The sequence below is a fragment of the Bos indicus x Bos taurus genome, chromosome 2 (assembly GCF_003369695.1).
Source record: "Bos indicus x Bos taurus breed Angus x Brahman F1 hybrid chromosome 2, Bos_hybrid_MaternalHap_v2.0, whole genome shotgun sequence".
NCBI classification, from domain to species: Eukaryota; Metazoa; Chordata; class Mammalia; order Artiodactyla; family Bovidae; genus Bos; species Bos indicus x Bos taurus.
The window spans coordinates 29,997,248-30,019,562 of record NC_040077.1 but is presented as its reverse complement, the minus strand read 5'-3'; the positions used below and the strand labels follow the sequence as shown (position 1 = coordinate 30,019,562).

At 38.7% G+C, this 22,315-nt stretch overlaps 1 protein-coding gene across 5 annotated transcripts in view; it reads right to left on the bottom strand.

Moving 5' to 3' along the window:
• Positions 1 to 21,674, bottom strand: part of LOC113903082 (sodium channel protein type 1 subunit alpha) — a 183,001-nt gene extending 161,327 nt beyond the window's left edge. For 2 of the 5 annotated variants that reach the window (XM_027558708.1, XM_027558754.1), the window contains exon 1: positions 21,562 to 21,673. The gene's annotated coding sequence lies outside the window, so the exon portion shown is untranslated. Of the gene's footprint in view, positions 1 to 21,561 lie in introns of all 5 variants that reach the window. The other 3 variants (XM_027558736.1, XM_027558746.1, XM_027558726.1) reach the window with 2 other exon arrangements.
• Positions 21,675 to 22,315: the final 641 nt, after the last annotated feature.

Below are 22,315 nucleotides of genomic sequence, written 5' to 3'. Positions count from 1 at the left end.
CTTGAGAATGAAACATGGAACTCAGCTAAGCTCAGTACTGATGTGATCCCGTGGTTAACATCATTTTCCACTCCAGGGCTTTGCTTCTATAGATAGGAGTTTCCCAGTCCTTTTTTTGAACATGCAACATTCTGCAAAGATTTACTACCCATTCCTTGCTCTCTCTCCCAAATGTTCACTAACACATTGCCTTTAGCAGCCACTCTTTTAGAAATAGAAATCACTTCCTAGCAGAAAATAATTAACTCTTATCTTTACTTTTCAGGTTAAATTATCCCTTTGAAAATGAGCCAGAAATAAATGCAGGGTTTACTGACTGTTAGATAAATGAAGAAGGAAACTGCAATTAGGAACCCTCTTTTAGGAGGACTAGAGTTAGTTTTTCAGCAAGTTTTAAGTTACAATTTCTTAATAGCACAAAATTGGTCTTTTGGTTTCAGAGCATTTTGTAGGTACCAGAAGGTAAGCATTTAAAACCGTAGTAAAGTCCATACATCCCACCGAAACAAAAAACAGCTATTTTTAAAATATGATACCAAACTATTTGTGGGCCCCCACTTGAATTTACTTAATCAAAGTTGTAGGGGCTTGTGTTTTCCCACTTATAGATGTCGTTTTAAAAAATCACCTACAATATATTGAGCTTATGTAATTAGAATTACTTTTCTTACTAATTTCTAAGATGTTTCTTAAACACCTATAGAATCAATGCATTTGTGGGTACACGGAATTTTGTTAAAAGTTTCTAAAACATCATTAAAATTACTCCTGACTCTCCCTCTGGTAGTGGAGAAGAATGACCAGTTAGGGGTTTTCTTACCTCACCACAGTTCTGTGTTTCACAGTGAGAAAGAAGGGGAGAGAATCACCGTGGAGATCATCAGATTTCCCCTAGATTCCCCCAAATCGCTACACCTCTCCCCACCCCACCCCACCACCAGATTCTCAACGCCTTCCCTGCTCTTCCATCCAAAGCAACGAAAGCCAGAATTTAATCACAAATCCACAGAGGATCATTCCCAGGGTTGCAGTTACTTCTTCTTGGAATATTCACTGCAATTTCCTTTCAGTTACATAGGTAGCCATTGGTGTTGGAGAAGGAAATAGTGGTATTTCCTTGCCAAATAAACAGGTTTTATGGACGAGACATGGTAATGCAGAAACCTGACTTCTCAAAGGAGAATTACAAACATAAATGTAAAACATCTGAAGAGATCAACATTGCAATATTGCTTCAAGGTGGGTATTAAATTACAAAACTATTTTTTATCATTTTACATAATATTATCCTTCCTGTTATATAACCACCCAAGCAACACTTTTAAAAATCACTCTATCATTACACAGTATATACATTAATCAAATAATCATATTATTAAAACAAATACATTGGTATATGTCAATTATACCTCAGTTTTTAAAAATTACTCTATTGTTCCATATAAATTTCAATTTAGAATCCATTATTATCTTGAGGCCTGGTTTATTTTTGTTCTTATTTTCCTTCAGTTAAAGTGTAAGAGCATGCTAACAATATTTACTGAGGACAACCTCAATGTCATTTTTTTCCTAACAAGCTTTCCCTAAATAAGCCAGGAGCCATCACATTTGGATATTCTGCTTCCTCCCTTTTCTGCTTGGATTCCTCCTCCTCTTTGCCCACATCCCCATCTTCTGTTATCTGCGCACTTCTCCATTGTCCAGTCCAACATAATCTCTTTGACAGCAAGACCTATGTCTCATGCATTATTTCGTCCCCCCAACATACCACAGTGTCTGTGGTTGAATGAAAGTACTTTCTGAAGATGAACTGACAGCATCTGCTGACTACTGATGAATCAAAATTCCAGAATGAAACTCCATTACCATTTACAGGTAGGATAAAATAACATTTTCAAACCTCATAAAGCAGAATGTCAACTGGCATAAATGTTCACCACTGCTCTAAAGAGTCTATAATTTTGAGGAAGTGTGGAGCTGGAAAGTCCTTAGAGATTACTCAGACAAGGGATTTTACTTCAGATATGAGGGATGATGTCAAGAGAAATGATGTGACTTGACCAAGGTCACCAAGCTAGTTTTATCCCCCCAAAGTCCATTCAATTTTTTCCACAGCCTAACCATGAAGGAAATTAATATTGAGCAGGTGCATCAGCACATAAGAAGCAAAATGGAAGTGAGTGGAGTATTTCTAGGTAGGCCACAATTGATTTTCACTCATGTTTTGACAGAGATGGATATGATGGAGTATATCATCACAGTTACTGTTTAAGAAGGTGATGGACTAACCAACATTGGTTTTAGTAAAGGGTAAAGAAAGTGACTACCCTTCAGTCTAGCTCTGTGTACTGATCTTAAATATTAACGTAAGTATTCAAGGACGTGAGAATCAGGTACTCAGAGTAAAACACTAACAGTTTTCAAAAATGCGGACCCAAAAAGAGCCACAGAAAATATCCATGAAGCAAATGGCCATGAAGCTGTATAATTTCCTCAAAAAGCTAAAATATAATCTAACAATATATTGTCTGTTTTTTTAGGCTGATAAACCATTTATGTACGGCACTTCTCTTTCACATATGAAAACACAATTTAATGTTTCACATGCCTAAGCTTTATGCCTCTTTCTCTAAATATACAAAGGCTTCATAAAGCTTTGGCTCTTGAAATTAGATCAAAGATCACAATATTTAAAGCATTATGTCTAGATCTACTGCCATAAGAGATTAAAGAGAAAAAAGAAATATCAGTATAAATTAAGAAAATGTATGAAGTTATGAAAAGTTAAATTACTGTGCTGGGTTCTCTTCTGTGCTTACATGTGCTCTTTCCCATTTTCTTAAGTAAATTAAATGTTATGCTTGTTTTTTTGCCTGATCAGTTTCTTGCAGCAGTTTCCCCCTCTGCAAAGATGAGTCAAGTTAAAGCTAGTGCTATGAAAAATATACTTAATTACTTATTGGAACCAAGCACCAGCTTGCTATTTTAATATATTTTTGAGTCAACCACATCACTTGTCTATTTACTGAAGAAGTTTAATCATATTTGTTTTATAAAGAGGACTTTCTTTAAACTGAAGGAAATAGCTGATATCTATGAAGACAGCTCTATTTAGAGAATAAAATTGAATTTTGCCATGACAGCATAAGCAAGCATGTAGTTTCTGTTCCCCTAAAGGATTCCTACTAACATCTTCTTCCTCTCATGTTTAAGGCAAAAAGCCACTGACTTTGCTAAGAGCACAGCAAAGCTATCCATATGCACAACAGTCATTTGGATTAGATGCTGCCATGTTTCTCTGTGAGACTGATATCTTTCACACATCCCGAAGCAGTTCTCACCTTTAGAAATCCATGAACAAACTCACACCATCACCTACAATTATGGCTCTTTTTTCTCTTGAAAGCGGGAGTAATGCTTCCCAGGATTTCCCATTGCTAGGCCAAGTAATGGATAGAGTGAGTGAGTGAAGTCTCTCAGTCGTGTCCAACTCTTTGCGATCCCATGGACTGTAGTCTACCAAGCTTCTCTGTCCATGGGATTTTCCAGGCAAGAGTACTGGAGTGGGTTGCCATGGATAGAGGTCCTTCCTATTTCACTGTTTCACTTGTTGGACATAAAATAATATATGTAAGACCACTGTATCAGAGAACTATAATTTCATTTTAAAAAGACAAGGATTAATTTTTCACAAATCAGCATATTTATCCAGCAAATTCCAGATCATGAGGCATATGTTACTAATGATGCATTGTAGGATAAATGATTCAAACAGCAATATTGAGTCCACTTATTTTTCTTTAATTATCAATGGGTATATGAAACGGGTCTATTAAATCTAATCATCTTGGATTTGGCTGATATTTGGATGACCATATTCTAGAGTTCAACTCATGTATACAAAATATCAGAATTAGAAAAAACAATCAGAAAAAGATCAGCCTAAATTACGTCATTTAGGCTCTCAGTTGTCAAAGAAATTAACTTGGTAGAAATTTATTTGGCTTCATCTTTGGTCCCAACTGCTTCTCAAAATAAATTAATCAGTATACTTTTAAATTTCTTTCCCAGTCAGAGGTATTTTCTACCAATAGTTAGTTATTCTGTCTACCCTGGAAAAAAATTTCTATAGTTGCTAAGCCTTTCAAATCTCTCAAAGGATTATAATCCTGATAACATAATTATACAAATTATATAGTTATTATAATTAAATCACATGCAATTACATGTAAATTAATATTATGTTATTATATATGATTATATGTAATATAATAATTATTACCCTGATATAATTTTTAAAGAATAGGGGCTGACATATTAGGGGAAAAAAAAGTGAAATTATTATACACAAGGTTATACTAGTTATTTTGGAATACTGCATTTTTAAAACTATCTCTAGGGGCAGGGTGAGAGCTCAGATAACCATCCATCCTTATTTAGCTTTCAGTTCAGTTCAGTCGCTCAGTCGTGTCCGACTCTGCGACCCCATGAATTGCAGCACGCCAGGCCTCCCTGTCCATCACCAACTCCCAGAGTTCACCCAGATTCATGTCCATTGACTCAGTGATGCCATCCAGCCATCTCATCCTCTGTTGTCCCCTTCTCCTCTTGCCCACAATCCCTCCCAGCATCAGAGTCTTTTCCAATGAGTCAACTCTTCGCATGAGGTGGCCAAAGTACTGGAGTTTCAGCTTTAGCATCATTCCTTCCTAATTTCCAGTTCCTGATAACCCTGGTTCTTTGAATATTGGTCCTTGAATCTAGAATCTTGAGTCTCAGATCCTGATATTGATACAAATGTCCTCACTGGTCAGAGGATATTAGGAGGACTCCCTGAGATATGTTTGAGAGTGTCTGATGCCAAATATTGTCATAAATAATTATTTTCTAAACACATTTAATATGTGAAACACACTGAAATAAACAACTTGACATACATTATCTCTTTTGAATTCTGTCAAGGGGATAGTATCATTCTCACCTGGCACCTAAAGGGGTTTTCAGAAAGGTTAAATAAATTGGCTGTGGTCACAGAGCTAACTGGAGATGAGGAAGGGGATTGTCTGACAAGACATTTACACCCCTAACTCTATCAGGGTTAGGTGTAGGTTGAGAACTTTCACTCTCAATAGAGGACTAGTTCAGTTCCATTCAGTCACTCAGTCGTGTCTGACTTTTTGTGATCCCATGGACTGCAGCAGGCCAGGCATCCCTGTCCATCACCAACTCCTGGAGCCTGCTCAAACTCATGTCCATTGACCCAGTGATGCCATCCAACCATCTCATCCTCTGTCGTCCCCTTCTCCTCCTGCCTCCAATCTTTCCCAGCATCGGGGTCTTTTCCAAGGAGTCAGTCCTTCACATCAGGTGGCCAAAGGATTGGAGTTTCAGCTTCAGCATCAGTCCTTCCAATGAATATTCAGGACTGATTTCCTTTAGGATGGACTGGTTTGATCTATCCAAGGGACTCTATTAGTCTCTACTAGTCCTCTAATAGAGGACTAATATTGAGCTAATTCACCACTTCAGAAAAAATAGACATACTACCAGTTCATTTGAAATGTATTGTATTTCAGTTCAGTTCAGTTGCTCAGTCATGTCCGACTCTTTGCTATCCCATGAATCACAGCATGCCAGGCCTCCCTGTCTATCACCAAGTCCCGGAGTTCACTCAGACTCATGTCCATCGAGTCAGTGATGCCATCCACCCATCTCAACCTCTGTCGTCCCCTTCTCCTCCTGCCCCCAATCCCTCCCAGCATCAGAGTCTTTTCCAATGAGTCAACCCTTCGCATGAGGTGGCCAAAGTACTGGAGTTTCAGCTTTAGTATCATTCCTTCCAAAGAAATCCCAGGGCTGATCTCCTTCAGAATGGACTGGTTGGATCTCCTTGCAGTCCAAGGGACTCTCAAGAGTCTTCTCCAACACCACAGTTCAAAAGCATCAATTCTTTGGCACTCAGCTTTCTTCACAGTCCAACTCTCACATCCATACATGACCACAGGAAAAACCATAGCCTTGACTAGACAGATCTTTGTTGGCAAAGTAATGTCATATTGTATTTAGTATGTGTTTAAATTATTTTTATTATTGAATAATTTTCTCCTGAATTGATATTCTATAATTGAATAAAAGATCTTTTAAGTTATTCTTGGGTATTTACTTTAAGATCAAATGAAGCTGGATGTGACTGTGTGATCCTGGTGTTTAGAAACTCATCATTTAAAAGAAGAATTTATATTTGATGTTGGGAGTAACTTTTTATGTTGTAAGTCTGAGAAACTCTGTGTATCAAACCGAAAAGATTCTTTCTCAAGGTAAATTAAGAAAGTAGCATGAATGATTGAGAGCTGCAAAGAGTTCCAAATGTATTACAGTGATAAGTGAACCACTTCTTCCTTGTGGAATTTGATTTTTCCTCCTAGTTCTCATTTGTTAGTTGCTATTTAATGGACCTGAGTGAACAGAGTTATGTAAAATCCAAAATATAAATGAACTAGGTAGCAGTGATAATTACTCAGCATTCATTCAACAAATATTTACTGAGACTCAGTATAAACTCTGTGCCATGCCCTGGGACATAAGAGTGAATAGAGGTGATCTGTTGGTAGGGCTCCACTTTGTTTTGTGAAAACAGAGCAGATAATAGGATTCACAAGGTAACTCTGTTAAAGCTCAAGTTTAGGTTAAGTTGTTTGTGCCCTCCAATAGTCTGTTTCCCCAGTCCTGTGGAAGTTCTGTAGTCAAATCTCATTAACCTTCAAAGTCACATTCCCTCTGGGTTCTCAGTCGCTTTGCTGGATCCCCAGGTTGGGAAATCTGTTGTGGGCCGTAGAACTTTTGCAACAGTGTGAGAACTACTTTTATAATTGTTCTCCAGTTTGTGGGTTGTCTCCTCGGTGGCTCTATGGTGGGACTAAGGTGGCCAGTGGCTCTATGGTGGGGCATAAACAAAACCTTGTGCACACCAGGACCCAGGAGAAAGGAGCAGACAGACTGTGCCAGACTTGCCTGTGAGTGCCAGGAGTCTCCAGCAGAGGCACAGGTTGACAGTGGCCTGCTGAATGTAGGGGAACTGAACATAACAGTCCTGGAGACCCAGCATGCTGGCATAAGTCTTTTGGAAGGAGGTTGCCATTACAGCCATTACCCCTACCATAGTTTGGCCTCAAGCTAAACTACAGGGAGGGAATGCAGCCCCACCCATCAATAGAAAATTGGTATAAAGATTTATTGAGTATGGCCCTACCCATCAGAGCAAGATCCAGATTGCCCCATAGCTGGTCTCTCCCAACAGGAAGATTCAACAAACCTCTTACCTGTATCCATCAAAGAGCAGACAGAATGCAAACCACAATCACAGAAAATTAACCAAACTGATTACATGGATCACAGCCTTGTCTCCCTCAATGAAGCTATGAGCCATGCCAGGTAGGACAACCCAAGACAGATGGGTTATGGTGGAGAGTTCTGACAAAACATGGTCCATGGGAGAATGGAATGGCAAACCACTTCAGTATTCTTGCTGTGAGAACCCCATGAACAGTATCAAAAGGCAAAAAGATATAACACTGAATGAGGAACTCCCCAAGTCAGTAGATGCCCAATATGCTCCTGGAGAAGAGTGGAAAAATAGATCCAGAAAGAATGAAGAGGCTGAGTCAAAGTGAAAACATCACCCAGTTGTGGATGTGACTAGTGATGGAAGTAAAACCCAGTGCTGTAAACAATACTGCATAGGAACCTGGAATGTCTGGTCCCTGAATCAAGGTAAATTGGAAGTGGTCAAACAGGAGATGTCAAGAGAGAAAACTGACATTTTAGGAATCAGTGAACTACAATGGACTAGAATGGGTGAATTTAATTCAGCTGACCATTATATCTACTACTGTGGGCAAGGATCCCTTAGAAGAAATGGAGTAGCCCTCATAGTTAACAAAAGAGTCTGAAATGCAGTACTCAGGTGCAATCTATAAAACAACAGAATGATTTCTGTCCATTTCCAAGGCAAACCATTCAATATCACAGTAATCCAAGTCTATGCCCCAACCACTATGCCAAAGAAGCTGAAGCTGAATGGTTCTATGAAGACCTACCAGACCTTCTAGAACTAACACCCAAAAAAGATGTCCTTTTCATCATAGGGGACTGGAGGGCAAAAGTAGGAAGTAAAGAGATATGTAAAATAACAGGCAAGTTTGGCCTTAGAGTACAGAATGAAGCAGGACAAAGGCCAACAGAATTTTGCCAAGAGAAGGCACTGATCATAGCAGACACCCTCTTCCAACAACACAAGAGAAGACTCTACATATGGACATCACCAGATGGCCAACACTGAAATCAGATTGATTATATTCTTTGCAGACAAAGGTGGAGAATATCTATACAGTCAGCAAAAATAAGACTGGGAGGACTGGCTCAGATCACGAACTCCTTATTGCCAAATTCAGACTTAAATTGAAGAAAGTAGGGGACACCACTAAACCATTCAGATACGACCTAAATCAAATCCCTTATGATGATACAGTGGAAGTGACAAATAGATTCAAGGGATTAGATCTCTTAGACAGAGTGTCTGAAGAACTATGGATGGAGGTTTGTGACATTGTACAGGAGGCAGGGATCAAGACCATTCCCAAGAAAGAGAAATACAAAAAGCCAAAATACTTGTCAGAGGAGGCCTTACAAATAGCTGTGAAAAGAAGGGATGTGAAAGGCAAAGGAGAAAAGGAAAGATGTACCCATTTGAATGCAGAGTTCCAAAGAATAGCAAGGAGAGATAAGAAAGCCTTCCTCAGCAATCAATGCAAAGAAATAGAGGAAAACAATAGAATGGGAAAGATTAGAGGTCTCTTCAAGAAAATTAGAGATACCAAGGGAAAATTTCATGCAAAGATGAGTACAATAAAGGACAGAAATGGCATGGACCTAACAGAAGTAGAAGATATTGAGAAGAAGTGGCAAGAATACACAGAACTATACAAAAAAGATCCTCATGACCCAGATAACCAAGATGGTGTGATCACTCACATAGAGCCAGACATCCTGGAATGCGAAGTCGGGTGGGTCTTAGGAAGCATCACTACGAACAAAGCTAGTGGAAGTAATGAAATTCTAGTTGAACTATTTCAAATCCTAAAAGACGAAGCTGTGAAAGTGCTGCACTCAATATGCCAGAAAATTTGGAAAACTCAGCAGCGGCCACAGGACTGGAAAAGGTCAGTTTTCATTCCAATCCCAAAGAAAGGCAATGCCAAAGAATGCTCAAACTACCACACAATTGCACTCATCTCACACACAAGTAAAGTAATGCTCAAAATTCTCCAAGCCAGGCTCCAACAGTACATGAACTGTGAACTTCCAGATATTCAAACTGGATTTAGAAAAGGCAGAGGAACCAGCAATCAAATGGCCAACATCTGTTGGATCATTGAAAAAACAAGAGAGTTCCAGAAAAACATCTACTTCTGCTGTATTGACCATGCCAAAGCTTTGACTATGTGGATCACAACAAAGTGTGGAAAATTCTTAAAGAGATGGGAATACCAGACCAGTTACCTGCCTCTTGAGAAATCTGTATGCATGTCAGGAAGCAAGTTAGAACTGGACATGGAGCAATAGACTGGTTCCTAATTGGGAAAGCAGTATGTCAAGGCAGTATATTGTTACCCTGCTTATTTAACTTATATGCAAAGTACATCATGAGAAACGCTGGGCGGGATGAAGCACAATCTGGAATCAAGATTGACGGGAGAAATATCAATAACCTCAGATATGCAGATGACACCACCCTTATGGCAGAAAGTGAAGAAGAACTAAAGAGCCTCTTGATGAAAGTGAAAGAGGAGAGTGAAAAAGTTGGCTTAAAGCTCAACATTCAGAAAACTAAGATCATGTCATCTGTTCCCATCACTTCATGGCAAATAGACGGGGAAACAATGGAAACAGTGACAGACTTTATCTCTCAGGGCTCCAAAATCACTGCAGATAGTGACTGCAGTCATGAAATTCAGAGACTCCTTGGAAGAAAAGTTACAAGCAACCTAGATATAAGCAGTTATGAGTATATTAAAAGTTATGAACATATTAAAAAGCAGAGACATTACTTTGCCAACAAAGGTCCATCTAGTGAAAGTTAGGGTTTTTCCAGTGGTCATGTATGGATATGAGAGTTGGACTATAAAGAAAGCTGAGTGCAGAAGAATTGGTACTTTTGAACTGTGGTGTTGGAGAAGACTCTTGAGAGTCCCTTGGACTGCAAGGAGATCCGACCAGTTCATCCTAAAGAAAATTAGTCCTGACTATCCATTGGACGGACTGATGCTGAAGCTCCAATACTTTGGCCACCTGATGTGAAGAACTGACTCGTTAGAGAAGACCCTGATGCTGGGAAGGATTGAAGGGAGGAGCACAAGTGTATGACAGAGGATGAGATGGTTGGATGGCATCACCGAGTCAATGGACATGAGTTTGAGCAAGCTCCAGGAGTTGGTGATGAACAGGAAAGCCTGGAGTGCTGCATTCCATGGGGTCACAAATAGTTGGACATGCATGAGCAACTGAACTGAACTGAGGTTAAGTTGAATTCAATCTCATCTATTAAAAAAGGGAGAAATCCCATCTTAGAGATTTTGAGAGCATTAAGTGACATAATATATGTGACTATGACTAGTATAATAAATGAAGTGTTGAAATCCTTTCCTAAGCACTTTAGTAATATGTATGAAGAGCAATTAACTAAGTATTTCATACAAATATATGTATGATAAGTTGGAGAAATGTATTAATCCTAGAATTCGAAGCAAAGAATTAGCAACACGTCTCAGTCCTTATGCATTTATGGAACAACTTATTGGTTCATTATTGAGAAAGGGGTACAACATGGCTGTCAGTTGTCACCCTATTTATTTAATCTGTACTCTGAGCACATCATGAGAAATGCTGGGCAGGATGAGTTACAAGATGGAATCAAGATAGGCAGGAGAAACATCAACAACCTCAGATTGTGGATGATCACATTCTAATGACAATAAGTGGATAGGAACCAAAGAGCCTCTTGATGAGTGTGAAGGAGGAGGGTGAAAGAGCTGGCTTAAAATTAAGTATTAGGAGAGAACAAGATGACAGAGGAGTAGGTAGACCAGGAGTACATCTATCTCTATGTGTACATCAGGAATACACTTTCAGATACAGAAGTGCATGCAGAACACCAGCTGAGAATAGACAGGAGTACCTGACCAATGGCAAAGAATATATAGAACCAGGCAAAACTCAGTAGGGTGAAGGAACAAGGGGAAAAAACAGGAGTGTTAGTAGGACTGGACCTGCTCTCAGCGAGTGGGAAAACTGAAGTAGGAGTCTGATCCCCACATCCGTGCAATTGTCTGAGTCAGAGGAGAAACATTTAAGGCTGAGAGTGAAACAGCTGACTTGTGGTAGCCTAAGTGGAATGAGAATCAGTCTTTGCAGCAGCCATACATACCCTGGACAGGAACACAGGTCCCCTGGAAGGTACAGCCGCTGGGAGCTGGAGTTTAGGGACTGTGGAGCAATCCCAGGGTAAGCGCTGCTGTTGACTGTGGAGAGAGGATTGAGGGGAATGTGAGGGAGGAGACTGTGGTGGGAAATGCCTGTGGAGGAAAGCCGGGCAGCCATGGAAACAAGGCAATACTGCTGAGTCATGCGTAAGGGGTGGAGACATCACCATAGCCTCTTTCTCCCCACACGCCAGCATCGGCAGCTGAACAATAGAGAGGCTGGCCCATCAAATGCCTGACACACTGAACTACAGAGTAGGACCCCACCCAGGGTGCTCCTTTAAGTGCCTGATGCGCCAAACTACAGAGTAGGACCCCAGCCAGGGGGACCCTCTATGTGCCTGGATGGGTGGAGCTATGGAGAAAGAGTGGCCAAAGAGACCTTCTGATCACCAGCTACAAAAGGCACGAAGAACGACTCTGATAGGGCCATAACTCCTGGGGCAGAGGCAGTCCATGTTCCTACACACTTTGTGGTGCCAGGGTCCCCACAAGCCAAGCAGCTGTGCCACCTTCACACTCAACTCTCACTGGGACAGAACTGCCACAGGCAAAAAAAGTCTTGCATCTATATGCATAGGGTCGCTTCGTTCATGTCCAACCCTTTGCGACCCTGAAGACTGTGGCCTGCCAGGCTTCTCTGTCAGGGGGATTCTCCAGGCAAGAATACTGGAGCGTATTGGCCGATTCTGGTTGCCATACCCTTTTAGAGCACTATATTTCCTTCTGCCCCAGCCACCAACTCCCCTGAGTACTTGGTGCTGCCAGAATCCCTGTGACCCAAGCAGCTATACCACCTCAACACCTGGCCCTCACAGGGGCAAACCCAAGTCCTCCAGGGCAGCCTCAGGAGCAAACTCCAGTGGACGAATCACATGTAGAGGTGGAAATAAAACCACAATTGAAACCCAGGGGCAGTGTAGGTAGGAAAGAAGAGCGAAAACTTTCCCACCAGCTGTACAAGCTGCAGATTAAATCTACATGATCAACTAGGCAGACTCTGTGTCTATGGAATATATAAAAGGACATTGAGAGCTCCCACAATAGAAGACACACTAGCTCTGATGGCTGTGGACATTGGAGGCAAGAACACACAGGAGCAGGACCAGATTAGAATCTGAGCTGCCCCTACAATAGGTCCAGAGATCAACACAGTGTTGGAGGGCATCCTAGGGAGGTGAGGTAGACTGTGACTCCCACCAAGGGAGAGGACTCTGACAGCAGTGACTCAAGAAAAACATTTATTATTCTTATGTTTTGGCTTACTCTGTAGATTCTTTTGGATTTTCTTTCTTTTAATTTCCTCCCCTCTCCCCTCCCCCATTGTAGTTGTCAATTTTATTGGCACTATGAAATCTAATAAAGTTTTTGAGCTTTTTTTTTCCCCTCAGTCACATTTTTTACTGTTGTTCTGAACCTCTGTCTCTACATTGAGCTTTTGCAGTTCTGTGTAGTTTGCCTTTTTTTTTTTTTTTTAAATTTTATTTTTTAATTTTTCTAAGCCTATTATTATTTTATCTCCATTTATTCCTTTGTTTGCTTTTCCTACTATTCTTTTCCCCTTGCAGTTAATCTTTAACGTATATAAATCTTCTTTATCTACGTCTATGTAACTTTGCACATCTGTTCTTTCTTTCCTTTCAACATATTTGTTAGTTTTGTTTTCATTGCTTTACTCTAGAATTGGCACCTTGCTTTAGTTTTGTTTTCCAGTTTGTGTTTTACTTAGTTTTGTTCTTAACTGGTAGATATAATTTTTGGTTTCCTTTGTTCATCAGGTCAATCTACTGTACTTTATTTTTGTTGGACTGTTTTGATTTTGCTTATGGGTGTATATGTATATGTGTATAATCAGTCACACTTTTTATTTTTGTTATAAACCTCTGCCTGTATGTTGGGCTTCTGCAGTTCTGTGGGGTTTACATTTTTTTTCTTTTCTCTTTTTTTTAATTTTAATTTTTTAAACCTATTATAATTTTTTTCTACATTTATTCTTTTGTTTGCTTTTCCTACTGTACTTTTTCCCTTGCAGTTAACCTTTAATGTATATAAATCTTCTTTATCTACCTCTATTTAACTTTGCATATCTATTCTTTCTTTCTTTTCTTTTTTTCCTTTCCTCTCAACATGTGTATTAGTTTTATTGCTTTATTCCCCAATTAGCACCTTGCTTTAGTTTTGTTTTGCAGTTTGTTCTTTAGTTAGTTTTGTTCTTAACTGGTAGATATAATTTTTGGTTTCCTTTGTTCACCAGGTCAATCTACTGTACTTTGTTTTTGTTGGACTGTTTTGACTTTGCTCATGGGTGTATATGCATATGCATTATTTTAATTATTATTTGTCTGCCATTTGTAACTGCCATTTGACAGAGGTTCATCTTTGTTTTCTCATTTTTGTGTATTTGTTTTAATCTCACTTAATGCCATAACAAACCACTTGTGGAATCTTTGTTCCTGACCAGAGATCAAGCCCTGAGCCTTTGGAGTGGGAGTACTAACTCCAAGACCCTAGATTACCAGAGAACTAGCCTTAGGAAGTATCAAATAGTGAGAACTCACACAAAGAAAACCACTTGAATACAAGACCTGGCACCATCCAACCACGAGTAGCACCCTGTGCAGGATGCCTTATCTAAACAACAAACAAAGCAAAAATACAAACCCAATCATCAGCAAACAGGATTACCACCTCATTCAGCCTTGTCCATCAGAGGAAAAACAAACAAAAACTCAGCACAAATTTCACCCTATTCTAAGCTTACACAAACCACTGAACCAACCCTAGGAGGTCAGAAACCAAAAGGAAGAAATAATTCAACCTTGAAACCTTGGAAAAGGAGACCTCAAACACAATAAGTTAAAAAAAAAATAATGAAAAGGCAGAGAAATACTACACAAATGAAGGAGCAAGCTAGAAACACAGAAGTCCAAATAAAAGAAGAGGAAATAGGCAAACTACCTGAAAAAGTATTCAGAATAATGATAGTAAAGATGATCAAAAACCTTGAAAACAAAATGGAGAAAATGCAAAAATCAATTAACAAAGACCTAGAAAAATTAAAGAATAAACACACAGAGACAAACAACACAATTACTGAAATTAAAAATACTCTGGAAGGAATTAATAGCAGAATATCTGAGGCAGAAGAACGAATCAGTGAGCTGAAAGATAAAATGGTGGAAATAACTTCTGAAGAGAAGAATAAAGTAAAAAGAATGAAAAGAACTGAGGATAATCTCAGAGACCTCTTGGACAATATCAAATGCACCAACATTCTAATTATAGGGGTCCCAGAACCATTGCAACCCACTTCAGTCCTCTTGCCTGGAAAATCCCATGGATGGAGGAGCCTGGTAGGCTGCAGTCCATGGGGTCGTGAAGAGTCGGACACAACTGAGCAAATTCACTTTCACTTTTCACTTTCATGCATTGGAGAAGGAAATGGCAACCCACTCTAGTACTCTTGCCTGGAGAATCCCAGGGACAGAGGAGCCTAGTGGGTTGCCATCTATGGGGTCGCACAGAGTTGGACACAACTGAAGCGACTTAGCAGCAGCAGCAGAAAAAGAAGAGAAAAAGAAAGGGTATGAGAAAATTTTTGAAGAGATTATAGTTGAAAATTTCCCCAAGACAGAAAAGGAAATAGTCAATCAAGTCTGAGAGGCACAAAGAGTCCCATACAGGATAAACCAAAGAAGAAACACACCAAGACACATGTTAATCAAACTAACAAAGACTAAAGACAAAGAATAGTAAAAGCAGCAAGGGAAAAACAACAAGTAACATTCAAGGGAAACCCCATACATTTAACAGCTGATCTTTCAGCAGAAACTCTGCAGGCCAGAAGGGATTGGCAGGATATAAAGTACTGAAAGAGAATAATCTACAACCAAGATTACTTTACTAAGCAAGGATCTCATTCAAAATTGATGGAGAAATCAAAAGCTTTTCAGACAAGCAAAAGTTAAGAGAATTCAGTACCACCAAATCAGCTTTAACAACAAATGTTAAAGGGACATATATAGTCAAGAAATACAAGAGAAGAAAAAGATCTGCAAAATCAATCCCAAACAATTAAGAAAATGGCAATAGGAATGTATATATCAATAATTACTTTAAATGTAAATGGATTAAATGCTCCAACCAAAAACAGAGACTGGCTGAATGGATAGAAAACAAGACCCATATGTATGCTGTCTACAAGAAACCCAATTCAGACCTAAAGACACATATAGACAGAAAGTGAGAGGATGGAAAAATATATTCCATGCAAATGGGATGCAAAATAAAACTGGAGTAGCAATCCTCATATCAGACAAAACAGACCTTAAAATAAAGATTACAAGAGATAAGGAAGGACACTACATAATGATCAAGGAATCAATCCAAGAGGAAGACATAACAATTGTAAATATCTATGCACCCAACATAGGAGCACCTCAATAAATAAGACAAACACTAACAAACATAAAAGGAGAAACTGACACTAACACAATAATAGCAGGAGACTTTAACACCCCACTCACACCAATGGACAGATCATCAAAACAGAAAATTAATAAGGAAACAAGTCTTAAATGATACATTAGATGAGATGGATCTCATTGACATCTTCAGGACATTCCATCCAAATGCAGGATACACCTTCTTCTCAAGTGCACATGGAACATTCTCCAGGATAGACTATATCTTGGGTCACAAATCAAACCTCAGTAAATTTAAGAAAATTGAAATTGTATCAAGCATCTTCTCCAACCACAATGCTATGAGACTAGATATCAATTACAAGAAAAAAATTGTAAGAAACACAAACACATGGGTATTAAGCAATGCATTTCTAAATAACCCACAGGTTACTGAAGAAATCAAAAGGGAAATAAAAAAATTTCTAGAAACAAATGACCATGAAAACACAACAACTCAAAACCTATGGGATGCAGCAAAAGCAGTTCTAAGAGGGAAGTTTATAGCCATACAATCCTATCTCAAGAAACAAGAAAAACATCAAATAGACAACCTCATTTTACACCTAAAACAACTGGAAAAAGAACAGAAAAACCCTCAAAATTAGTGGAAGGAAAGAAATCTTAAAGATCCAAGCAGAAATAAATTTAAAAGAAATGAACAAAACAATAGGAAAGATTAATAAAGCTAAAAGCTGTTTCTTTGAGAAGATAAACAAAATTGATAAACCTTTGGCCAGACTCATCAAGAAAAAAAGAGAGAAGAATCAAATCAACAAAATTAGAAATAAAAAAGGAGAGGTTACAATAGACAATGCAGAAATACAAAGGATTATAAGAGACTTAAGAACAACTATATGGCAATTAAATGGATAACCTGGAAGAAATGGACAGATTCTTAGAAAAGTTCAATCTCCCAAGACTGAACCAGGAAGAAATAGAAATTATGAATAGACCAATTATAAGCACTGAACTTGAAGCTGTGATCAAAAATCTCCCAAAAAACAAAAGCCCAGGACCAGATGGTTTCACAGGAGAATTCTATCAGACATTTAGAGAAGAGCTAATGCCTATCCTTCTAAAACTCTTTCAAAAAATTGCAAAGGAACACTACGAAACTCATTCTACAAGGCCACCATCAATCAAACCAAATAAAGACAACACAAAAAAAGAAAACTCCAGGTCAATATCACTGATGAACATAGATGAAAAAATTCTCAACAAAATTTTAGCAAACAGAATTCAGCAACACATCAAAAAGCTCATACAACATGATCAGTTCAGTTTAGTTCAGTCGCTCAGTAATGTCTGACTCTTTGCGACCCCACGAATTGCAGCACGCCAGGCCTCCCTGTCCATCACCAACTCCCTGAGTTCACCCAAACTCATGTCCATCAAGTCAGTGATGCCATCCAGCCACCTCATCCTCTGTCATTCCCTTCTCCTCCTGCCCCAGATCCCTCCCAGCATCAGAGTCTTTTCCAATGAGTCAACTCTTCACATGAGGTGGCCAAAGTATTGGAGTTCCAGCTTTAGCCATGATCAAGTTGGGTTTATTCCAGGGATGCAAGAATTCTTCAATATATGCAAATCAATCAATGTGATACATCATATTAACAATTAAAATATAAAAACCGTATGATAATGTCAATAGATGCAGAAAAAGCCTTTGACAAATTCAGCATGGTTAAATGGTAGAATTTGGCATCTGGAGATAAGAATTTTATTTTATTTCAATTATAAAATGATGGGACCTATATATAGGGTTGCTGTGGGTCTTAGAAAAGGATCATGTCTATAGAATTACTTGGAAATAATATAATTATTACAATTACTTTTGTATTACAATTACTTTGGAAATAATAATCCAAATAAAATTACTTGGATATAATTATTCTATCATAATCTATTATTATGATGATTAATCAAAATATAGCTATCTGGTATATTATTTATATTTATATCAAATTAAATCCATTAATTCACAGTTATCTTAAAATACCACAATTTTAATTTTTGTATGTTTTACTGAAAAGAATTCCTTACTCTTAGGGAAAAGCATGTGTATGTGGAGGGGTGACGCTTATCTATTTCCACCATGCATATCAACCCTAGAAAATGTCTAGACTAAATTGCTGAACTGTTTGCAGTAACTCCTCATGGGCAGATACAATTTAATATTCTGAAACGCTGGCATGCAAATGTATAGTTTTATGGGCCAAGAACTATCATTCAGTATGAATTCTAAAGACATACAAATTAAATTAAGTTCAATATCTGTTCCAGCCCCATGACTTTATGATTTTGCGATTATAGTACATGAACTCAACTATCTTCCATGAAAGGGAGATAGTCCTAAACTGAAGATCCTTGATCTTCTAAACTCTTTGATAAGTTTGGGCATTTACATTTGGATGTAAGAGCTGTGGAAAACTGGATTATCATGCACGATAGAAAAAGAAGAATTTGAAGGTCTCAGAGCATCTTGCACAGATAGAGTAAGGAGCAGAGATGGTCAAGGAAGAAAAGAGAATGAGGGGAAGAACCAAAATCCTTAGTGAAATCTATTAAACTCCAAAGATGATTTGTATGCATAAATCCCTGGTAGAAACTAGTGATGAATGGAGTCTGGGTCACTTTTTTAGAGTGATGAGTATATATGGAGTTAGGACTCTGGAACATGGGAGAGGATATAAGATTTTAAGTCCCTAAAAAGTTGCAGAAGGGCTGTGGTCTTCCACAGACTCTGGAATTGGTAGATATTTGAGCAAATTATGCCTAGATCTTAAAAAGGACAAAGAACCTATGTAAGTAAGACATATACCTATTTATTCATTTGGGAATTTTAACCTACCTACTTCCAAAAGAAGAAACTATGCATTGTTTTATTATTTTAATAGAACTTTATGCAGAGGCGTCAACAAAAGTTATCAAACATAGGGATGGGATGACTAGGACATGAGAAGATGGGAGGGGTGATTTTGCCCCCAGGAGATAAACTGTTCATGTCTGAAAATAGTTTTGATTGTCATAACTGGGGGTTTTTACCAGTACCTTTTGGGTTGAGGCCAGGGTCGCTGCTCCACATTAAATGATGTGCAGGACACACCCCACAACAAGAATATCCAACTCAAAATGTCAGCTGTACTGAGCTGAGAAGCCCTTAGACCAGCCTATTATTTTACAAAGAAAAAACTGAGCAGAGAGGGTCAGTGACAGAGGCCAAGTCACACAGCGCACCAACAGAAGAGATAGGCCCCTCAGCGCTGTTCCCATCACACTATGTAACTTCTGAAAGCTCAAAATGAAGCTGTTGGGAAATAAAACTTCTTAGGAACAAATTTAGGCTTAATATGTACTAAATAAGTGCATAAATCTTTAAATCCGGGTACTGCTTACACTGGAGAAATGGGCCACCAGAAAACAGAAAACTTACTTATGTAACATACCTTTGAAATATACTTGATAATATAAAAAGGATCTATTTGAAATACAATATAGTAATAATAATTTTTTAAATTATATTTAACCAAAGACCTGCCCAGCACAGCTGTTCTCAACCTTTAGCAGCTTCACAGGCACCTGGAGCGCTTGTTAAAAGACAAATTACCCCGCCCCCATCGCAGAGGTTCTGACTCAGGAAGTCTGGAACAGGCCTGAGAATCTGCATTCCTAACACATTCCCAGGTGATGCTGCCCTTGCTATCGCTCAAGAGGTAACATGTTGAAATAACACTGGCCTAGCACTCGGTCAATAAACGTTGACTTAATATTGTCGGTATTTAGAAAACAATTTCACCAGAAGATGTTGTCTCACTTTAGCATAGATTAATTAATACGGCTAATTCACACTTAATAGAATATATTCTACAGACGACAGAACCAAAACTAACTTTGGACCTTGCTTAACTCAAATGTTTCACTCTAGAAATGAAAAAAAGTAATGTAACTTTAAAGCTATATTACAAGAATTCCTTTGAACAATAGCCAAAAGAAACAGTATTAAATGAAAATCATTTATAGACAATTTGAGTACTGATAGTGTTATCCTAAGATACATAAACTCAAAGATTATAAGTACAACTAAATATGTATGCATTATTTTTAGCATTATGTTTATGAGGGATATTCGAAATGTCAAAGTGAGTAACACCTAGTCTGATGGGGCTCTTACGCCAAACAAAGTCTATGGGGAATGTGACTATTGAACATCAATAATATACAATCAGGCCCTGAGGGACCATAACTGTCTCTTTAAATTATTTGGGAAAAATTGTACATGTTTAATCACTTAAACATAGAATAAGATGATAAGCAGTATATTCTCATCATAAATAATCAATGTGCCACTGTGAATCTTGATTAATAAAAGTACTCTCAAAGACATTCATTCCAGTAGCACTCATTTTCATTCTGATCATTTAATGCAACAGAATTTCAGATACTTGAAAACTACCTGTGTACCTAGTGTGCTCCGATTAACCTGCCTCATGCTGGTCCTCCCAGTGACTGAATAGTCAACCTTTATGTCTTGAACATCACAGAGACAGTGTACACAGCCTTTATTTTCCTAATCATGACATTCTCCTTCAAGGCACTGAACTTCTCTTGCCAGGGGCATGCAGGAAGCCAGCTCCTCTCAACTGTGCTGCATCTATCTTCAACTTTTAAAATACCCACCTGTCCTTTAACTTAGGTGCCATTTGTTGTCTCATCATCTTGGTTAAATCTTATCAATTTTTTTTTCCCCTTAACATCACACTGCTGCCGCAGTCTTAGCAGGCTTTTCTGCAGCATTTCAGTAAGAGCCTCCTGTTTCAGCTAATCCCTGTACTAGGACACAATGTGAGAATCTGAAACAGAATAAGCACTATATTGTTTCTACTTTTGCTCATAGAGCGAATAAGTGTTGATGCTAAACCTGGGATGATGTCTCCAAGCCCCCCAAGCATAGTACACTGTGAGCCAATGCAGTTAACCCAACACCATTCAGGCTTGTACCGAATGGCGCTCCCACTGCAGCATTCACCTTGGAATAAATAGACAGGATTTATGATTCGTTGAAGTCACCTAACTGCCAGGTTATGCAGGCTCCATTCTCATATTATAACAAACTATCACAACAAAAGACAAATATAGGAAAACATACAGCTCATTTACAAGTGAAACAAATTTGCAATCAGACAAGGGCAAAATAATAGCCAAGAACTGCAGTAAATCTCTTTCAGCTAATAGCCCCATCCAATAATGCTCTCCTACAACACCTCTGAGCAAATGGATTGCAGTCAGTTTAAACAGTCAAATCAACATGCATTCCTCGATGGTTAGAGATGATGCTTGACAAGCAAACTCTGATTTATGATTCATTTACTCTTTAAAGGTTTTAAAGCTAGGATGGCTAGAAGACTTCCTATGTTTATTCAAGCATGCTGACAGAACTGAAATCTCTTAATAATTTCTCTCTGCACCTCTCAGCATGGCTGACAGGCATCTGCCAAGACTATAGCACATAAACCACTGATTCATGCAAAAAAAAAAAAACAAAAAAAAACAATATTTACCCCCAAAAGATGTAGTGAAAGCTCAGCTTCCTTCAGCTTCCATAGTCCCTGAAGTGTTAATCTGAAGGAACAGTTCCATGAGTTTTCACAGGCCAGCAGTGTGTCTCCTACACTTGACCTAGACAGCCTTACATAACGAAGCATCGGGGCTGGGGAGCTTGCTGAGTGTCATCACCAGCAAGAGTGAGAAGTATTGGCAGCAGCAGGCAGGCGGGCAGGCTGGGAGTTTGCATGGAAATCAAGAAGTCTTGTCTTTCTCTTTTCAAATGTTTTGGAAGGAGAGTTAAGAATAGCTCAGAAACTGGTCTTGCTCTTTTTGTGGGGAGAGTGACCAGAAGCAGAAAAGCCAAATCTTCCAGCAAGTACCAGACACCTCTTTCAGTGTTTGCAGTAAACCTAGCAGAATGAATGGTTCTCTGTAAAGGACTGTGCTATGACACCTAAAATGAAAGGAATGGTAGAGCAAAGTAATGACTCAAAGGCTGCCACGGAGCTTTTGTCTACCTTTAACTCATTGTGGTGAGTAGAAGGGAACGCATGTATTTGTGAGAGAGGAATACTTGCAGGTGTGAGTTGCTTTGCAGGGTGATAACTAAAGGCTTTATAAAGAGTGTTCATGTCCCTTGAACATCTTGTCGCAAGCAAGATGATAGCATTTATAATCTTGTGTATCAAATTCAGAATGTGGGGGGTTAAACTGGTTGCACTTAATATATTTCAGTTTCAGATATTTTCATGAAAGTAGGAAGAGAAG